This window comes from Buteo buteo, chromosome 4, assembly GCF_964188355.1.
Source record: "Buteo buteo chromosome 4, bButBut1.hap1.1, whole genome shotgun sequence".
NCBI lineage: Eukaryota > Metazoa > Chordata > Aves > Accipitriformes > Accipitridae > Buteo > Buteo buteo.
The window spans coordinates 45174721-45195229 of NC_134174.1; the positions used below are offsets into that span (position 1 = coordinate 45174721).

At 40.7% G+C, this 20509-nt stretch overlaps 1 protein-coding gene across 8 annotated transcripts in view; it reads left to right on the forward strand.

The window, feature by feature from the left end:
• Positions 1 to 20509, forward strand: part of NDST2 (N-deacetylase and N-sulfotransferase 2) — a 136875-nt gene that overhangs the window by 33074 nt on the left and 83292 nt on the right. Inside the window, exon 3 of one of the 8 annotated variants that reach the window (XM_075025743.1) lies at positions 17981 to 18054. The exons of 6 other annotated variants lie outside the window; for them this stretch is intronic. The gene's annotated coding sequence lies outside the window, so the exon portion shown is untranslated. Of the gene's footprint in view, positions 1 to 7183; positions 7354 to 17980; positions 18055 to 20509 lie in introns of those variants that run through there. One more of the 8 variants, XM_075025746.1, reaches the window with a different exon arrangement.

Consider the following 20509-nt stretch of genomic DNA (forward strand, 5'->3'; position numbering starts at 1 on the left):
GTTTTGAAGTCAAGAATACTGTAGACTATTTCTTTTACTGAGCCACTTGGGAGAATCTGAATGTAAGGGAATTCACTCTATATGCGTGTAGCATTGAAGGCAGCGGGTGTGCAGAAGTCTTTCAGCCAAGTCCTAAAGGCGGCAAGCAGTCTGCAGGGTCACCTCTCCAGCACTGACTAGTTAGCAAACTGTCTCCCCTACCTGAAGTGGCACCTGGAGCTTACCATTTGCCATGTAATTATTAAGAAAAGTATATGTTTATTCTTTCAGCTCCACAATGCTTTAGAAGTGCTTTGCAGCTGCATGTCTGTTCCTCTCTTCTGCTAGTGCTCTGGGGGTCTCATTTGTGTTCAAGCTGGTTTTTTGCTCTTTTTTCTTAAGCTGAAATGTTCTATCTTGGCATAAGAAGAGGTCCCTCTTGCTTTTGCTATCTGTTTTATAACTTCAGTAGCTGAATTTGAGGTAGAATAGTGGCTTACTTCCTAAGTCAGTACAGGTGAGGAAAAGCAGCAACACAAAGGGGGTAGGTTCATCACAGTAATGTAGTGAGCTGAGAGAAAGAACAACGGGATGATGAAAGGCAAAATGTTCTCAGAAATGAGCTTCTAAAAAGCACAGAGAGAATGTGTGTGTGGCAGAGAGGGAGTTGTCTCAAAATGCTGTGTTTGTTCCCTGGAGGCTCCCGTGTGCTATAATTGAGTCAACATGTCAAAGTGAAGTATGTGGCGAGCTTCGGGAGCAGGGGAAAACTGCTGCTTCTGCACATACAGGGCTTGGATGAACCCCCGTCTTAGAGCAATTATAAGCACTCTGCTTTTGCATTGCTGAAGCCACAACACAACAGAATAGCTGTCCAACCAAGCTCTGTAGCTGATGTTTCTCTAAGAATTGCTTTAAATCTTTGTTTGGTTGGGAAGCTAAGAATAATTGACTTTGACTTTGCTTCTGATGCAGATGTGAATGAAGAGGATGAACAGAGGGGAAGATGACTGAATGTGCTATCGACATATACGCAATGCAAGCTGCAAGGGCCTTAATTTATTTCTAAATCTGAAAGAAACAAATGTCTGTATGTCTTCTAATATTTCTTATGTTAGTGTAATGTTTTGGGGTTATACTGATGTTTCTTTACTGTCTGATTTTTGTGTTTTAAATGGATGGAAAAGGGATGATTTACAACACTTTGTCCTGGTGGATAGTTGCAGCCTTTGGCTGTGTGACTTCATGCATGATGCTGCACTGGCAGCTCTCTCCATGGCCATAGCTCACTGCAGCATTGCCCTAGAAATTAATATGAACTTGAAAATCCTTTAAAGCCAATGTTTCCATGCTAACAAGCTAATTTTGTCTCGATTGTTTTTTATGTAGAGTCTTTACCTTTGGCGCTTTCATATTTTATAAACCATACTTACTGACATATTTGATGTTCTGATTGTTTCCATAGTGACAGCAATGACAGAAACCTGTAAAAGGAAGGTGACAGCATTGTATTTTTAAGATTAACTGTTTTATAGGGGAATGGTTTGAGGGGGTGGGAATATAGTAGATTTTTTCCAAGCAGTCGCAGAATATTTAGGAATACCTGGAGGTCAGAGAGAAAAGGCAGCAGGACAGAAGGATTGGTCTGGTATTTTGGCATTTGTTTGTGTGGGGAAGCAGTGAACACAAGGCCAGCCTAGAAAATATGAGATGTTTTCAGCAACGTGTCTCTTTTCTTGCGGCTCCAAAAGATGATGAAATTTCAAAATGCAGAAAACTGCAGTGTAAAATTATTTTCACAGAAGAGGTAGAAGTTAACATGCCTGTGAGACAATGTGTAACGTACTTTTGTTTCATAATTTTTTCCTTCCAAATTCATAACCTAAGTGCAGGAAGCTTTTTAGATTAGAAATCAGACACTTAAAAAGCCATTAGTGAAAGCTTCAACCTCCTTTTATTCCTCTGGTAAAATCAGCTGTCTGATTTTATTTTCTGGGAAGCAAGGCTTTATCCCCTTTCATTACACATCATAGTACTTGTGTTTGTCAGTAAGATACCTTGAGAGAATGCAGGTGTTTGATTAGAGTCCATGTCGCAGCAGAGGGGGTTGTTTAAAAGCATTTTGTAGGAGAGACAAGCCTCCCTAACGTGTCCTTTTGTAGTAGGTGTTGATGCTTCTGTCTGCAGTGTGGTCACTTGAAGCTGTTGCCTGAATTATAATGTATGCCCACCTTTCTTATATCAGTACAGACAAGCGGGAGGAGATAATGTGAGAGATGCTTGTAAACGATGTTAAATATTTTCTTATGGAGACTAACCCTTTTCTCTGAAGTGTTTAATAGCATTCAGAGTGTGCTTCCCCTCCACACCACTATCACAGTGCCTAAGATCTGCGGTCAGGTTTGGGACCTTGTGCCCAGGTAGCTCTGCCTAGGAAGAGTAGGTCAGCCTGAACTGCCCATCTCCAGGTGGCAGGCACATCTCCCGCCCTGGGGAAATCAAGCAGGCTGGTAGTAAGACACAGGCGCTACACTCCAATTTTAGACATTGTTAAATTCAGATCTCTTATGCCTTCCAGCCAAAATATGGCATCATACTGTAAACTGAATTCGTGTTATATCTTATTACACTGGGGAAGAGAAGCCAGCAGCTGGGAACTTCTGTTGCCTTGAAAGTTGGAGAATTTACTTATTTTTCTGTGCCTGAGGCCTCTTAGGTCACATCTGCATTGGTACCTCAGCTGGTTCTTCCATTATTTTGGTATCTTAGGACTGGGGGTGCATAAAAATATGTAATTTACGGTTCTTTATATTTATTTGCAACATTTTGGTCAGCTGGCATGTTGAAAAGTGTTTTGTTTCTGGTTTTCCCTTCACCCCACTGAAGGGGAAGTTTCTCTGGTTTTTTACCAGCTGGAGTCACTGTGTGTAAAACTGGAAAGTGCTTTAGAAATTGTGGGAGCAGTTAGTTGTAGCACAAAGGCTGAAGTAAATTGTGCCATCTGTTCTAAATACTGTCCTCTTAGTTGCAGAATGATATAGAATTAAATGAAATTAGTTTCTTCTTAAGGGACAGGTTCGTTTATAGATAGTTAAGCTGTTGAGATGCTGACTTAGTGGGAAAATAAGAAGATTCATTAGGATGTGTTCCCTCCATTCCTCCTCCTCCCCCCCAAATCCCCAAACCCGTTGTTTTTGCATTATTTACACTGATGGACCTTTAAGGCATAGCTTAGTGCTGTGCCTTAAGTAGTGTCCTGTGTCACAAGCATATGCTGGACATCACTTGTATTTCAGTAACATTATGAAATGTAGACAGAAATAGACATTTAGACATGCCACTGTCATATGAACCTTGTATCTAATTTCTGCATCTGTAAAACTCACAATTTGCAGCCATTTCTGATCCCCCTTAGAACGAAAGGGTAGCGGTTTTCTTTTTTGCACTGTTAGTGATAGCAGTTAGCGCTGATTGATTTGCATTGACCCCCCTTGCTGCTTGTTAAAAGATTATCTTTATTTGCAGAGGTATCACGGTGTGCTTAATTTGGCTTGCAGAATCTTTGTAGCTGTTTTAATCTTATATGAAATAGGTAAAATCCAAGAGGAAATTGGGAACGAAAAAAAAACCCACCCAACTATTCACATGTAAATTTACCCATTAAAGCTGTAGACCATGTAGATTTGGGTAGTGTTATGTTCATTTCTTGAAGTAGAACTTTCCCTTAAATCTCAGAAAAACACCTGCAAAGAATAAAGCATTTCTTACATGTCTTTTGCTCCTGGTTCCAATTACAGGCAGCTGTCTAATTTATACTCAATGAAAACAGCTAATTGTACCCTTGTAAACTTTGTCAGTTTAGAGGAACACACGTTTATTTGCATGAAAATGTTTGCATGTTAAGTACTGAAAACCTTTACTGCAGATACAGCATTTCGGAGTTCAAAACATATATGCCTCTAATGCTCTTCTAAAAGCTCTTCCTTCACTGGTTGATAGCTTTCACCTCTCCATGTGTCATTAATGTGTAGTGCTATTGCAAGTTCTTGGATAACAGATTAAGGTGACTTTGTGTGTGTTGTTTTAGATAGCATTAGTCGAACAAATTGTTAGGACTCTTGTAGTCATTTGCTCTCTGTTATGAAACATGAAACTCTTATGATGCAAAGGATTTTGCATTTATTCTTTCTGTTTCTGAAGTAGTGGAAAGATTGGTTAATGGATGATGTTGAATGTGAGTTCCTATTTTAGGAAAAGTTTTTAAAACACTCTAATTAAAAAAAGAAAAAAATTATTTAACCTAAAGTATATTAAAATTTCAATCCTATGGCATTCTGAAGATCTTCACCCTTATGAGGATGGTCTGTATGAATCATGCTGATTCTTTTGAAGAGATTTTTATTAAACTCTTCTCTTTGATTAATTTTGTGGCACACTTGAAGTTAGGAAGCTATGGAGTTAGTATCATTTTGCTTATTAGAGAAATATGTTTTGATAAAATTGTATGCAAGAAGTCCATCCCTCCCCTTTTGGGGCGGTGTGTCTGCAGTGGGAAATGACTGGTAAATCAGTGGTATGGTGTGTTCTTTTACTGATGACACGTGTTGTGTCTTAAGTTGACTCAGTCTGCGTACTCTGTGTCCATATTCATTCCTACCTTGAAATTACTTGTATTGAGCATAGTTTAGAGGTATTTCAGCCATGGTTGTCAATTTACATCACAATGCTTTGGCTTTCCAGAATGCTGTCCCCAGAATTTTTTGAAGTCTGGACTTCTTGGAAGAATTTTGTGTGCTTTCTAATCTTGTTTTTTAGGCTTTTTTATTCCCAGAAACCATTTTAGTGTATGCTTTGAAAGATTCATGTGTAGTATTTTTACAGTTTTGTCCTCTGAATCTTTATCAGTGAGTATCTGTCTTTTTTGCTTGCTTTTTCTCACTTCTGCATTTCAGCCAGGTAAAATAGGAGTTTTATTCCATGATGCTCCTAAGTGTATATTTGTAGTTCTTTTGCCATGTTTATTAGAAATTGTCTTTTGTTAAGCTGGGATGAAATTGGGAATGTCAAACCAAAAAAATAAATATTCCTTTCCCACAGCAGATGAACTTTTGATATTGACAGGATCTGCAAAGCTGTTAAACTAAAAACTACATAAATTATTTCTGTGATGGTGAGTGTTTTCTGACCTGAAATCAAAACAGGTGTTTATTCCTCAGATGGTGATGATAAGTTAATGTGTTGTTTAATTCAGAAGTAAAAATTCCTTAAAAAAAACCCAAACCAAAACCAAACCAGAATTGTAGCTTCAGAGATGTAGAAGCCTTGAGATGTTGCCTTTTCTTGCCCATGATGTTCAGTGGGGTAGATGTTGGCCTGGGTGGAGATTGCTGGACTTGAGTCTTTTGCCCTCTCAACTTGATAAATGCCCACTTCTCTGGTGTCATTTTTCTGGGGCTGAAGGGTTCTGGTTTACATGAAATAAGAGGGCACTGAGGACCAGAAAAGCATCTTAGTGAACAGTGACTCGTGGCTGCCCTGCCAGTCCCTCCACTGTTCTGGCTTTTAGCCAGGGGGTTTTGCTGTTGTGTTAGTTTATGGCATAGTATCAGTCTCTGTGAGTACCTGAGGATATGGACTATCTGATTGACTAAGCTTCCCTCAAGGTTGTGAGCAGGAACAGGAGAGTATTTGGTCTCCACCATTTCCACGTGTCAGGCGAGTCAGTCTGGGGCTTCGGTATCTCTCTGTTGTATTAAAACACCTTTCAAGACATCTTCTCTTGGACACTCTAAATTCTGGCTCAGTCTCAGCTGTGTTGGTCAGTGGATGGATACTTAACTCAAAACTTGACATATTTGCAAAGTTTTATTGTATTTATTCTCTTTTTTAATGTAGAAAAGGATTGCTCATTTCCCTATTTTAATGTGGGACTTCAGGGAATAGCTGTAGTAAGGCGTTCTACTGCTAAATCATAGCACTGTTACAGCGTAGTTGCTTTACATGTTAATTTTGTTGGTAGGCATGACAAGGTTTTCAGAGCAGGCATCTACTTGAAAAAGTTGCATTTAGTTCTGGGTTCACAGCTGTGGCAGCAGAAAATCTGTTTGTTCCTCGAGCAGGTGCAATACAGGATGTTAGGACATGACATTGCCAATGCTGTTCTACCAGTGACATTCACCACTGGTTCAGGTTCACCACTGGTTCACTTCTCTGTAAAATTGCTGCCAGTTGAGATGATAGCTTTTGTAACGTGAGACCTGTGTGGCGACCCCCAAACTTGATCAGAACCAAAGTCGGCTTCATTCTTAGTCAGCCTGGAGCTATTGCTGTATCCCAGCTTTTATTATTGCATGACAGGCACACATGGTGTGCAGTCCTTTGAATGTTGGCTGTGCTGTACTGTTTATTCTTCTGTTTTGGAAAGCTGGATAAGACCTTGATTCTGTGGGTGCATTCTTCTCTCCTCGCTTCAGTACCTCTCGGTAGGGTGCCTTTTGAGATGTTGGCTTTAGCCAATTCATAGTAGAGTCGTTTCCAAAATGTGTATCTTGTTGGTGAGACACATCCACATGCCATTTCTGGTGGCTGTAGGAAAACACACAGTAGGACAGTATGGTTGGTACAGCTCTCTGTTCTTGGAATGCTTTTTAGCACATTTCTGAATATTGATAACTTTGTCAGTGTCTTCCCCCTTGCCTAAAGCGTGCTGCTAGAACAGATTTGGGGAAGCTTTCCATTTGTATGGGTATAGTTTTTGGATCACAGGAAGACAAGTGGATGATGTTAGTAGACGGCAAGCCTTTGAAGTACCGTTAGAATCAACTTCAGAGAGAGAGAAAATCCCTTCCCTGAGCTACAGATAAACAACAATGCTTTCAAACCTTCAAGAGGATCAAGGTGAAACTTGGTGAACAGCAAGTGCAGAGAAGATGATCCTGCTTTGTGACAAGTGGCAAAAATACCTTCCTTCCTTTTTGTCCTCCCATAGCAAAGCAAAATAACAAAGTACTCTGAGATTGTTCTATGAAAGGAACATAAAAAGCTTTTTATGTTAAATATCTTCATCTTAATAGATGTGGGGAGAATATATTTTGAAAGGGATTGAAATATCTCCTTGGAATTCTGAAATATCTTCAAAAGTAAGTGAAAAGAACTGAAGTAATCTGATTGTGTGGATGCATTTAACAGCATTTATTTGCTTATTTAGACTTGCAGGAGGCCAACATCTTCTAACTGATGTGTGTCACTCCCAGTTTGGTTGGCTTTGGCTGGGAGAGGGAGAATGGAACAGTCTTGTTTATCTTTTCCTTGTTAAATCCTTCAAGAAGGAAGGAAAATACTTCTGAACCGTGCATCTGAAGTACATTTCAAAAGGTAAATATGACCCCCTTTACCTAAGGAAAAGGCTGTCTTGGGAAGATGAGTTGGAGAACAGTAGAAAGTGGCTGCAGAAGTGAAGTGGCTATTGGATTGTTCCCTCCAAGGTTCCCTTTTGCTTTTTCCAAGATTCAGAGTCTTGGAAGACAAAGGGGAAAATTAAATACATTTTCTCAGAGGAGGAAAGTATTTTTCAAAAGCAAGAATGTATTCACATGGCCTTGAAATGGTTGGTGGTGGATAAAGGCTGAAGTTCAGTGGACAGGGGTGTGTATTAACATGCCTTATGGATTGCAATGTCACGAATGGTAAATAAAGACTTAACATAAGAAACTGAAAGCTGAATGTCCAAAATTCAAATAGGAATAATGAACAAAAATTGATGTTTTTAAAAAAACTATGATTTTTTTTAAACATATTTGCTGATACATGAGGACTACTGGGAGAACTCAAAACAACTCTGCAGGTCGCCTTTAACAAAAAGCTCACTGAATAGATAAGGCTATAAAAAAAGTACCACACAACCGTATGTCCCATATGCAATACAAAAGTGAGAACAAACTCAGAATTGAGAGGTAGTGGGTTTGGATGGGGGAGGGAGATTTAAATGTGTCCTTCAGGAAAGAATCTGTGTAAAGAATTGAGAAAGAAATAAGATGGCAGCAGCAGCAGCCAGGATTTGCAGAGCTTTTCAGTCCTTTGTTTGGTTATCTTGCATAAGTGCTTTAGCCAGAGACTCTTTCAGTAGCTGCATGGGGCCAGCTTGGAACACAAACGTGCGTGAATCCAAATGTAATTTCCCTGTTGTGCACATTCTGGCTGTGACAGCTTAAGTTATGAATGTAAAATAGCAGAAAAAAAAAGTTCAGAAGATGGCCAGGCCTGAAATGTTAATAAGAACTGACTTACCCAGAGCTCCCCTGAGCTTGGCAAGGGTGCTGCCCGAATTTTAAGTCTAGCTGCTTCCATTCTTCATTCTGGTGTGCCTTGTAGAAGAAGAAATACATTGTTTCTCTGTGCATCTAAGTGATTCAGCATAACAGAAGTAACAAACATTTACTTCCATGTAAGATGCAAAGCAGGCAAAGAGGGTGATGCTAATTCTCCACTCCAGTTTGTGGTCAGTGCTGGCACACAGACTGAGTTGGCATCAGTGGCTTCAATCTGTAGACATGAAGTACCGTATAGGGAACGACAGTATCTTTTCCCTTTCAGGCAGTTCTGTTTTCTGTGGGGCAATAATCTGCAGCTTTCCCTAATTCCCAGTGTTCAGAAGATATTTGTTTTTCCTCTGGGGAGGACTGGTGCAGAAGAAGGGATTTTCTCCCCCTACATAAAGGACACCTCATCATGTCCATGTGACAGCTCGTCTCAGGGACTGTGCAGGCAAGGAAGGGGCTTTTCCCTCTTCTACATGCAGCTTGCACAGCAAAGAGAAGTTGCAAAGTTTACAACTTTCCCTGATTCTTCAAGATCAGATTTTCCCAGGTCTGTCCTCTCTCTCTTTCCAACCTCCTTCCATCTCTTGTTACCATGGAGAATGAAATGCCAGTTCCATTCAAGTTGTCGGCTGAATAGGTTTTGAGGTTGATGGATGGTGAGAATCTCTTATCCCTCCTTCTCCAAACACCGCCCCTGCCTGGTTCTTGACATTTCACTTGCCAGAGACTGGCAGTGAGCGAGAGGGAACTGAAAAGGAGGCTGGCAGTGTCCTGCTGAGATGCTCTTTCAGTTCTGTGGATGAAATCGGCAGCCGTGAGGAGGTCTTCAGGACTTCAGTGCAGAGCCTTGTCCTCAAGCTGGCTGAGGCATGAATGCTCACTTGAGTGCATGCTCCTGCTTCCCCAAAGCACCCAGGGAAGGGAAGATTCATGTACGAGGCTTGATCCTGCTTATGACTGTTTCAAGGGGTGATGTAACCTCTGCAATGTAAAGGGAAAGGTAAGGAATGAATGAATACAACGCATGCTCTGGCATAACCTGTTCCTCTCGTATATACTTCTTTTAGCCTTCATCTTAGTGCCATGTCACATGAGAAGTGGAATTTCTTTTGCTGCAGTCTGACTTGCCTGGTTTCCTGGCTGCGATGCTGAAGTTAGCAGGAGAGTCTGTGTTTAGTGGGATTCTAACAGTCCCCGTATGCACTGGTTGCCTACATGCGGTATTATCAGTGCAGAGTCAAAACAGCTTTCTGAGTAAGGTACCTTTTAATAACAAATATGTGAAATTGTGGATCTTGACAGGCCCAAGGTTGAAATGTGATGTTGGGGATATTGCTGAAGTGCATGAAATGGAGCTACAAAGCAGAAAAATCAGACTGATAGCACTGTAAAATTACACAGAAAATATTTCTTTGTTGTGATTTATTACTTTTCATGCATGATAACTGTGGCTTTGGAGGGGATCAGGAGAATTTTCAGCTTATGCTGAAAGGCTTAAGCATGTCCTTTTTACTGGAGGAGTTGTTTTGACTGATGACCACTTAATAGAGTTTGGGAGAAGTGAATACCTGGCATTGTTTGGTAGGTGTGTGGATTTCGCTTCTGGAAGTAATGCTTAGTAAATTATATGACTTTTAGAATTTAAATTCAGACATTTTTTCCAACTAGAAGCATTCCACGAACATATACTCGTTGGGAGAGGGAAGGTATTTTTGTGAGCTTTCTGCAAAAACCCACTGTGTGAGGACCGTACCAGCATAGGAATTAATTAATACTGATGGTGTACTTTAGCAGGTAGCATTTCAATTTGTTTGAGGTCATATGTGGAAATTCATTCTGGGTGATTTTGAAAAGCTGTGTTTGATAAACGTTTGTGAACTCTTTCTTTCAGTACATCTTTTCAGAGTACTGCACTGATAAATATTTCCACACCTCTTATATGTTTCTAAACTTGCTAAACAAATACATCTTTCTACACTGTCACCAACAGCTTTTGCATCTGCCTTAGCTCCTTGAGAGTTCGCTTACCATTTGATGCTTTATGTCCTGTTTGTTGTTGGATTGTTGTCTCCCTGCTGGAGTTTTCCTACCATGCGGTCGCTTTTCATGTTGTGCAAGCCACTTCCAAAATGCTAATGTTAGCTGTTTGGCCACTGGTGTGTTAAAGGGGAATTTTTAATTCCTGCATCAGAAAGGCATATGTGTATGTCAATACATACAAAATAAAAATAGAAACAGGTATATGAAATATGTATGAATATACCATCCCATTCCTTAATTAGTTTATTGTAAAGATTGTAGTAGTATTTTTGTCCCCAGAGCTAGGGATTTCTTAGAGAGATACATGCGTAGTAGACCCAATTACCTATGACTTCTAGTTATATGAGATAATATGCAGGACTTTGATTTCCTGTTTGAACCTGGTTGGCTGGGGTACTGTAAAAAACTTAGATTTTCAAAAATACACTGCTGAAGCAGCTTCTTTTTGTCATAAATACATCACCCATGTCAGATGGAGTTGAAAGAAAGTGATACAGGGAGGAGAAAAGGGGGGGAAGTCCATTGTGACACAGAATGATAGTGTAGTTTGGGATTAGCTTCCTAATAGGCACTCAGCTTCATTTTGCCATTTGTAAGGGCTGGGGGAAAGGGTGAGCATTTGTTTTAACGCGGTGATTTTGAGTGAGCTGAAACAGCATCAGTATTAAGGCTTGCATGTGTATTTCCATTTATTCTGTTAATCTGCTGGGTTTTTTTGATTTAGATACTGTTTTATTAAAAAAAATAGACTCCTACCTGCTTATGAGTTTGCATGAGATGAAATCCCCAATCATTCGCTCCCACTCTCTTTGTGAGGATTGTTATGCTAATAATTCTAGAGGTTGTCAAAATTTTTTCTGGGTATTTTTGACAGGTTTCAACTTCTGAAATCTTCCAGTTTTCAAAATGGGTATATTTAGATTCACTTTGCCCTCTGAAATGCTACCTCCTCTTCCCCTCACCAAGATTGACCTTTACTTGATCGTTTGTTTTTTTTTATTTTTATGTTTTCCCTAATGACAATTGGACTGACTTCATAACAACAACAATAATAAATTTTATTATTAGGACACATCTGGTAGCTTCTCTGCTTCATTCCATCTGGTCTTTGGTTAAATTATTTTTGGAAAATTTTTTAATGTCCCACTCATTATAGATTTAGAGTTGTTTGATTCATTTTTTCCTTCTCCTTTCTCATCTGAACAGTAGCCAGGGCTTGTCATTTTCTTATGTTGGGCTAAAGCCTCCTGGCTGCTGTTTATGTACAGGCAACTGGAGGAAGATCCAGCTCTAAACCTCCTTCAGTTTGCTAGATGTTTTACTTCACCTTTTCCTCAGTGACCAGTGCCTGGGTTTCCATTCAGAGCTTTCCCAGGCAGTGCAGCACGGAACTGACCTTGTTTGCTTCAGCTCCGCTGCCATCCCCGGTGCCCCAGTCAGTGAGGATGGGCAAAGCTTTGTGCACTGTGCACTGCAGCTGGGGAAAAAGCCCCGAGTGGAGCAGCAGACGGAAGCTGTCTGCCTACAGATTTACGAAGACAGCTTTTCACTGATTTGTAGTTTGCAAGTTACCTTTATAACCTTAAAGTCTGGAAAATTAATTTTAGTTTAGCTTTTGCCAAGGCTTCCTACCTGCTCTGGTTGAGTGAATTTTTAAGCCCTGGTCTATATGCAAAGAATGGTCTCCAGTTGCTCATTCTCTTGCCTCAAGTGTCATTTACTGGAATCTCTCTACCTTTTGCCTCCTGTAAAATGTAAACTGAATTACAGGCATATAATTAAATCAGCATATTAAGTGCGTGAGGAATGAGAGGCAGTGGGGATTTTGATGGCCATATCCACAGGCAGAATATTAAAACCTATGATATCAGGTATCTAAGCTATTTTCTAGTGTATTGAGAGCACTGGTTGTGTAAGAACAATTTCCAGCTGAGACAAAATGTGTTTCTGTGCTAGGTCAGCACAACAGGCGATCATTTCCCCTTACCTGGCAGAGTGGCTGCTCCATAAACCATGTGGCTGCTAGTTAAAAGACTCAGATGTGCAGTATTACTGCTCATCAGAGATGGGGAGATTTGAATAATTGCTAAATACTCGTGAGGGTTTGACTGGAAGAAATGTGACAATTTCAGGTACTGTGCGTTTGCTTTTGCCTGTAATCCCTGTCCAAGTCACTCTGTGGCATCTGGCTTTATGTTTAAAATTACCTTGGTCAGTGTCTGAGACTGATTTTCTGCCTGATTTTTTTGTGCCTAAATGTCACGCACATAGTGTTGGTGCTTACGTTATCTATAGATGTAGAGCATTGGATTCTCGGAGCTGAGACTTTTTATTTATTTTGTTTATTTTACATTATGCATAGCAACTGAAGTTCCTGTTGTCTTGCCATAACCCAAACTTGGAACACAAAATCAAAATGAAAAACTGTACACCAAAATACAGCACAGTAGGCATGACAAGAATTGGGATTAATCTTTTTAATGTAAATGCTATTCCCCTCTAACCTTGGATTTCTGAATAGTTATTTGATGTCAGTTTACCATAAAGACTAGGAATAGCAAGTTAGTGTGGGTTGGGGTTAAATTTGGGTGCAACGTAAAGGATGCCTCTTATAATTTGTGTAGAGTATGCCTTAAGGCGAGCTGCTGGCTATTTCAGATGTGTCCCTGTGAAATCCTCTCTGTTAGTCTTGTTCCAGAGCTGTAGCATTCTATACCAGTACATCCTTCCCCACCCAGTCTGGTTATCTTTTGTTAGCTCTGTATTGCTCTTCCCCAACTGTGGTATTGGATTTTTATTCTATCAGTAAAGCAGAAAGATAGGAGAAAGCAGGGATATCTGAAAGTGGTATTTGCTTCTGTTTTAAATAAAAGTTCACAGCAGAGAGACACTGTAGAAGAAACAGGGCACACTAGGGAGAGCTTTTGAAAATGCTGCTTGTATTTCACTCTTGTTCAGGGTTTTGACTCCTAGAACATATTCAAAGTTTGTCACCATTTTACAGTTTAAAGGTCTAGATGGAAATAACCAGTGTCTCCGTTGCATAGTGATTCTTGAGATTTAGGACTAGACACATGCGCACAAAATACATGGTCTAATGGACTAGGACATTCTCTAGCGAGCCTCTATATCCTTTGCTTTCCCCTATAGGCTGTATAATAAAGATACTGTTTTGTGAAAGGTGATCTCAGACTATGCTTCTCCTGGAAAGATCAGTGTTGCTCTCATCTGCCATGGTTGTGGCATTTCTGTCTTGCTTCAGTTCCTGAGCTATAGGGTGCATTCGATCAGCTCATAAATCTGACCGACTGATAATAATTTTTTGGTGGATTAGTTGTTTGGATCAGTGTGCTATGAATAGCCAGAGATTGTGGGTCCACCTTTTTGCTGGTAGCCACTAACATTGGTTTATGCTCCTTGTGGAACTGTACCCTGAAGCTATTAACCCTCCTCTCTAATAAGCTTTTTGATAACCGACTGAGCACAGAGCAATATTATGTTTCAGTTTCTTCTCCTATAAGTAGTATGTCAACGTAGTATAACAACTGTGTATGTGTGAGTTGTGATGTCCTCTTATGTAGGGGTTTTCAGACTTGGTTGGGCTGAGTATCATCTGCAGGAGTAACATCAGCTCTGGGCCAAGCTGGCATGGCCATAGGTGGAAGCACAGTTCTGTTCCATCCTCCTCTGTCTTCTGTCATATTTGCTCTCTCTTGGACCTAGGCCCATAGGACCAATTACCTCTTCCTTATTTCCTGGGACCTTAAACTTGTGTTTCCGTCTATGCTTCGCAACCCTGCAAATCAGGCATTGCTTGAAGTTAATCACAAACACTAAACTCATGCTCCCATATGTCTTCCTGCAATGGCTGTGCTCCTGAGCAATGCTGAGCAGCAGAAGCTGCCTGTACACAAAGCAGCATGTTAGTGACCTCAGTAAAAAGACATTAACTGGCTTGGTGGAAGAGTTGGCTCCAGCATTCAGATGAGAACCAACAAGATGCCATCGGGAGTTGCCATCATGTACTAACTTGGAAATTGTTTTCAAGATTCCCTGCTTTGGTAGTTGGTCTTCAGAGGCAGTATGGGTCTTTTATTACCTTTACCCAAATATGCTTTTTCTTGATTTATGGGGAAGTGTCCTGGTTTCAGCTGGGATAGAGTTAACTGTCTTCCTAGTAGCTGGTACAGTGCTATGTTTTGAGTTCAGTATGTGAAGAATGTTGATAACACTGATGTTTTCAGTTGTTGCTCAGTAGTGTTTAGACTATAGTCAAGGATTTTTCAGCTTCTCATGCCCAGCCAGGGCACCTGACCCAAACTGGCCAACGGTGTATTCCATACCATGGGACGTCCCATCTAGTTTAGGAACTGGGAAGTGGGGGCAGGGAGTCGCTGCTCGGGGACTAGCTGGGTGTCGGTCGGTGGGTGGTGAGCAATTGCCCCGCGCATCATTTGTACATTTCAATCCTTTTATTACTACTGTTGTCATTTTATTAGTGTTATCATTATCATTATTAGTTTCTTCTTTTCTGTTCTATTAAACCGTTCTTATCTCAACCCACGAGTTTTACTTCTTTTCCTGATTTTCTCCCCCATCCCACTGGATGGGGGGGGAGTGAGTGAGCGGCTGCGTGGTGCTTAGTTCCTGGCTGGGGTTAAACCACGACAGGAAGGGATTTATACAGTAAAGGACATGGCTTCTAGCCCCATATTTCTATTTCCATATTTTATCTAACAGTTGCTTCAGTTGTTTGAAGTACAGGGGTTTGTTACTCTGTATCATAGATATAAATAGATGCCAGTAGTATGAGGCCTTATCAGCTGTGAGCAGCTGTACTTGCCTTTTCATTTTAAATCTAGGCACCTAAAGTGCAGATTAACAACAAAACTTGGTTTTCTGGAAGGTAAAACTTTTAAATTCTTGGGAATTTGTTGAAAGCTGTTGCCTCTGTGCTTGAAGAAAACTAGCATTAACCTTTCTGGGGAAGGCTGCGACCTGTTTGTTGGAGCTCAGAGTTAAGTTCAGGGTGATGAGTATTAAGGTCTGTAGTGGTGTGGTTTTGAAGTGCTGTGTATGTATGGACACTCATGCTTAATTAAGTATATTACTTGCATATATTGGACAGCCTAGAGAGCCAAGTCTGATTTCCTTGAGAGTATCATCTTTATACTCTTTGAAGAAGTGGCTCTTGGGGAATGCCTGAGGATGCTGGGAAGTGAAGAGAAATACACACAGGCAAAACTTTAGAGAACGGGATTTCAAACACTGCATGAGGGATGTTGCAAGTAGCCTCTGTAAGCATGATAAGTTAATTTTTGACCTCTGAATTACTGTGTAGGCACTGAAATTGGCCTTTCTTCTATTTAATTTTTATGGCTAATGTTTTATTTTCCATGGGTACATTATTCAGGTAACAAGTTATCCATACAGAAATCCCAGGCTCAGACCTGGAAGCAGTACATAGGTTTTTGCATGGCTCAGACCCTGAGCTAATTCACCTGCTGAACCTTTGCCAGCTTTGTTCAGAGCCACTGCTGGTGTCTCTGCTTTGTGCTCCCGGAACATGGGACGCTGGGAAACTGGCTTTGGAGGAGCTGGAGGAGCATTCGGGAGCCAGCTGGAGCCTATAACTTGTGGATTTGGGCTGAAGCTCTGGCTCTGCAAGACTTAGAGCCATGGAGCTGATCATAGCAGCAGTTCTAGGAGGGATGACTGGTGAAAGAGTACCATATTATTGTGATCCCTTCTTCTTTGAGAGATTTGTCAGATGGGGTTTCTTATAGGGCTGCCTCTGTACCCCAACTAAGAGTGTTCCCAGAACCTGGAGTGCTGCGAAGTATGGTGCACAGGCACTGGGCTTTTGCCTCTGTGCAGCAGGGTTTGTGTGCTTGGGGTTTTCCATAATGTGGCTATTCCCATCCCCCACTATGCTGGACAATGGAAAGCTGAAATTAGTTTGTTAATGCTTGGTTGAAGGCTGTATCAAGTGGTGTCTGACCAAGCTAAGAATCAAGTGTTTAGTTCAGATGTTTTCTCCTGGGATGCTCAATGTTTAGAACACTTATGGAAAAGATTGAGAGGGCAGATAATCCTGTACCTGACTCTGCTCCTAAATCCATATACCCTTGAATAATGGCTTTCTTCCTAAAACAAACCTACTCAGTTTTTGAAGTATCTTTTATCTCTGTGTTATAAATGGCAAAGATGCGTTTTTATTTTCCAGTTCCAGGAAAGCCTGTAGGCCTGTGTGGTTTGTATGTGCTAAGAAGTTGTATAGCAGAGGTATTTTATGAAATAATAAAAAAAAAAGGCAAATTTTCTTCTAGCAAAAAGTGTCAGGTTTTTCCGCCTTACACATTGTGTTGTAAAATTGTGAAAAGGTGTCCAAAAGGAGGTGTGCACAAATACACTACTTGCCATCGTGTAATCTCCCATAGGAAGCAATGCTTTGCGTGCCCAAAGAAGAGCAACGAAGCTGGTGAAAGGGTCTGGAGAACAAGTCTTATGAGGAGTGACTGAGGGAACTGGGGTTGTTTAGCCTGGAGAAAAGGAGACTTAGGGGAGACCTTATAACTCTCTACAGCTATGTGAAAGGAGGTTGTAAGGAGGTGAGTGTTGGTGTCTCCTTCCAAGTAACAAGTGATAGGACAAGAGGAAATGGCCTCAAGTTGCACCAGGGTAGGTTTAGATTAGATATTAGGAAAAAATTTTTCACGGAAAGGATTGTCAAGCATTGGAACAGGCTGCCTAGGGGAGTGGTGGAGTCACCATCCCTGGAGGTATTTAAAAGACACGTAGATGGGGCATTTAGGGACATAGTTTAGTGGTGGCCTTGGGAGTATTAGCTTAATGATTGGACTCAAAGATCTTAAAGGTCCTTTCCAACCTAAAGAATTCTATGAATCTAATATTTACTTGTGTTTGCCCCTAAGGGGTAGAAAAGTATTGTTCTGTCCTTGGGCTGTGGTAGTCTATAGAGAAGAAATTAACTGGGTTTGTTAGTTGTAAAATGTGTTGCCATCTTACATTGAAGTTTTTGTTTTCTGCATCTGGTTTTGCAACATTTGTTATGCCAGTTCTTTAGTAGTTTTGTGTCTTACTGTGCAAGACATCATTTACTCACCTAGGAGAGCACCTCACTGTGCACTGGTTTTTTCCTTTCCGCTGGAATCCTGTGGTCTTCCTAGTCCTTGATTTAGCCTTTCTGCTTAACAGGTACAATAATGTGTAACAGACTAAGCAACAGCACATGGCTGAGCCTCCTCTTTTCTTCAGGAGCTTGTGACCAAAGGCTAGTCAAAGTAACACTTGATAATTCTTATTAACCCAGGAAAAAGGAGGAAAACAAAAATATCTGGCTGACAAAGATAAGACCAGTATGCCTACCTTACAGTTCTTTAATCTTTTTATTTTATTTGCAACTTTGGGTAATTTCTATTCAGTTCAGTTATTCCTGTTCCTGGCTGAAGGAACCACTAAAATCAGCACTACTTTAATTTAATTTCCTAAGCTGAAAACTGCAGTGGTTCAGGTTCTGAAATGAATCAGACACCCTGGCTGGAGAATGTTTGCACTTTGGAAAATATTACTGCCTTACACTGTCAGGTACACGTATTTATACAAAACTTCTCTCTGCCCAGGTTCATGGTGGTTTCACTCAGTCTGTGTCTGGTACAACACAGCTCTTTCTGAGACTGCACATAGAGTTCCTGAGGTAAGGAGGAACTGATATAAAGGATAGTTTTGGCCTGGGTAGCATGGTAGAGGGAGACACTGGGAGATAATTAATATTTGGTGGGTCTTTGGTTCAGTATATTGAAGAAACTCGAAAGAAACAATTCTTTGTTGACTTGGGACATTAATCTATCTATATTATTATAATTTAATACTTTATGCTTTCTTGATTGTGTTACTTATGAAATGCCATAAAGTACAAGCAATGAACTGAAGCTGAGTAGTGACTCTTCACGTTTTCAGGCCTGTATACTCCTTGGTGATTTTTCTTTTTCCCCTGGTATTGGCACTGAGTTATAAAAAGATTAGAATCTGTGCCGGGTAACTAGCCTATAGCACTGGATAATCGTACTATAGTGAAGTACATCAACAGTTATGTATATTTACAGTTGGAAAGACTGAGATACAGAATAAAAATCAGGAGTTAACTTGTCTGGCTCTTGGACAAAATCTCCTGGGTAGGAAAGGATGTAATGTTCTCATGTATGGTGTAGCTATTAGTATATTAGGTCTAAGGTTATTCTAGGTTATTCTTTTTAGCTTTTCTGGTTTGTCCAATATTTTCTTCAAAGATTGACTTTTTGTACCACAATTATTAAAGGAGTGGGGATATGAAGATGAAGCAGTAACCTTCTCCAGAGTGCAGCAGTAGTTTTTTTTGGTACTAGCTTGCTGTACTTTCAAAAGCAGAAACGTTCATTTTGTTTCAAGTGACTTCATCCTCCAGAGCTCAGTGGGATGATTGTGCACAAGATAGGGAGCTGTCACAAGTTCCATCCTATGGGTTGCTTTGATGTTAGGAGCTGGAGCCAACTCTAGAGTGTCAGAACAATGGATTTAATTTCTCGTCATCATCTTCTGGGAACAGTGATAGTAAGAGATTATGACTTGTTGGTCTCCCAAGTATTCCCTCAAACATGCATCCCTGCTAGCTCCTTATCAGCTGCTGCACTGGGCTCTCTCTGGCACCAGAAAGCGCGCATCTTCCAGTCCTTCAGGAAGTGTCCATTTCATGTTTCTGTGTGCCTCTCCAGTTAATAAAGTTGTTTTGAAAGGGAGAATTTAGAAAGGAAGAGCGGTCACACTTCTGGGTTTGGTTTATGTGCAGCTCTTTGCGTTTAATATGTCTGCCTGTTTCTGGACTGGGGCTAGTCACTGAAATGTGGTCCTTGTAACATAGGAGCGTTGCATCACTTGGGACAGGTATTGCAGAGCTCACTGTGATTCAGCTGATATGGTTTTAAGCAGGACAGGGGTATCTATGTTAAATTTCAAAGTTTTATGTTAAACCTGATGTTATTTTTCAGCAAGGCTAGACTCTTTAATCTTCTTGTTGTTATGCTCTAGGGGAGTTACAGGGACGGTAACATCTGTGCTTGGTGTATAAAGCTGACTGCTGTTTCAGGAGCTAGTTTGTGCTTTTATCTAGTGTCTTTTAATAGCACAGAGAGTGCAGGCCCTGCACCTTCCTGCTGGAGGCTTTACAGGATGGCAGTAAGTACTGGTGTTGCAATGTGTGGGCCTTTTGAGGCTCCATCACTTCCCATTGACTTGTGAATACTTCTGAGATCCAGAGCACTCTAGAAAAGTTAGGAGGCATGTTGGTTGCAAGTGAGGGAAAGTCAGTAGTCGACCAAACCCTGAGCTTGGTAGGTGGGCATAGATGACTGAAGAGGTTGAATCGCAGCTTTAGGAATACATATGGAATAGATATTCTGCTTCTGAGAGTATCTTGGAGATCCTCCAGCCTCAACTTTCCCACAGAATTGCTGTGTTGAGAGGAAAGGGGTATGATTTCCCTTTACTATCTCCCTCTGTTTCGCACTCCATCCTTTCTTTTTGTTTATAATCGTTCTTTAAAGAAATAACATAAAACCCACTTACAGATTTTCATAATTTTAACAAAACAAAAGGGAGGTGCATAGGAGCCTCATTCATCACCTTTTGTCACCAGACTTGACATCTGAGACTACAGAGAAACTTTGGCAAGTGCAATGATTTCCTGTGTGGGGGTAATAAGAGAGAAAAAAGCTGTCAGTTGAAAACAGCAGGAGCTGCATTAGCAAATATAAATTAAACAGATGGCTAAGATACTGCAGCTGTCACATAGAAGCTCCAGGAAGATCTTTAGCTTAGAGCTGCAGGAGGCTATTTTGAAAGGAAAGATGAAAACAACAACAAAGCAAACTTTAGCATGACGAAAGAGACAATAGAGTCATTCAGATGGTTATATGAAACTTACCCAGCACTGATTTTATTGCTTCAACTTTTCAGACTTAGGACTCTAAAATTAATTTAGGATCAGCTGTTACAAGATCGCATTACAGATTTTGATTTGGGGGTTTGTCTGCCTGTTTAGAGGTACTCTTCTGTAGTTCTGTGAGAGACACTGGCTCTGACACGTGCTCTGGAAAGTGAGGAGAAGGGTAACACAC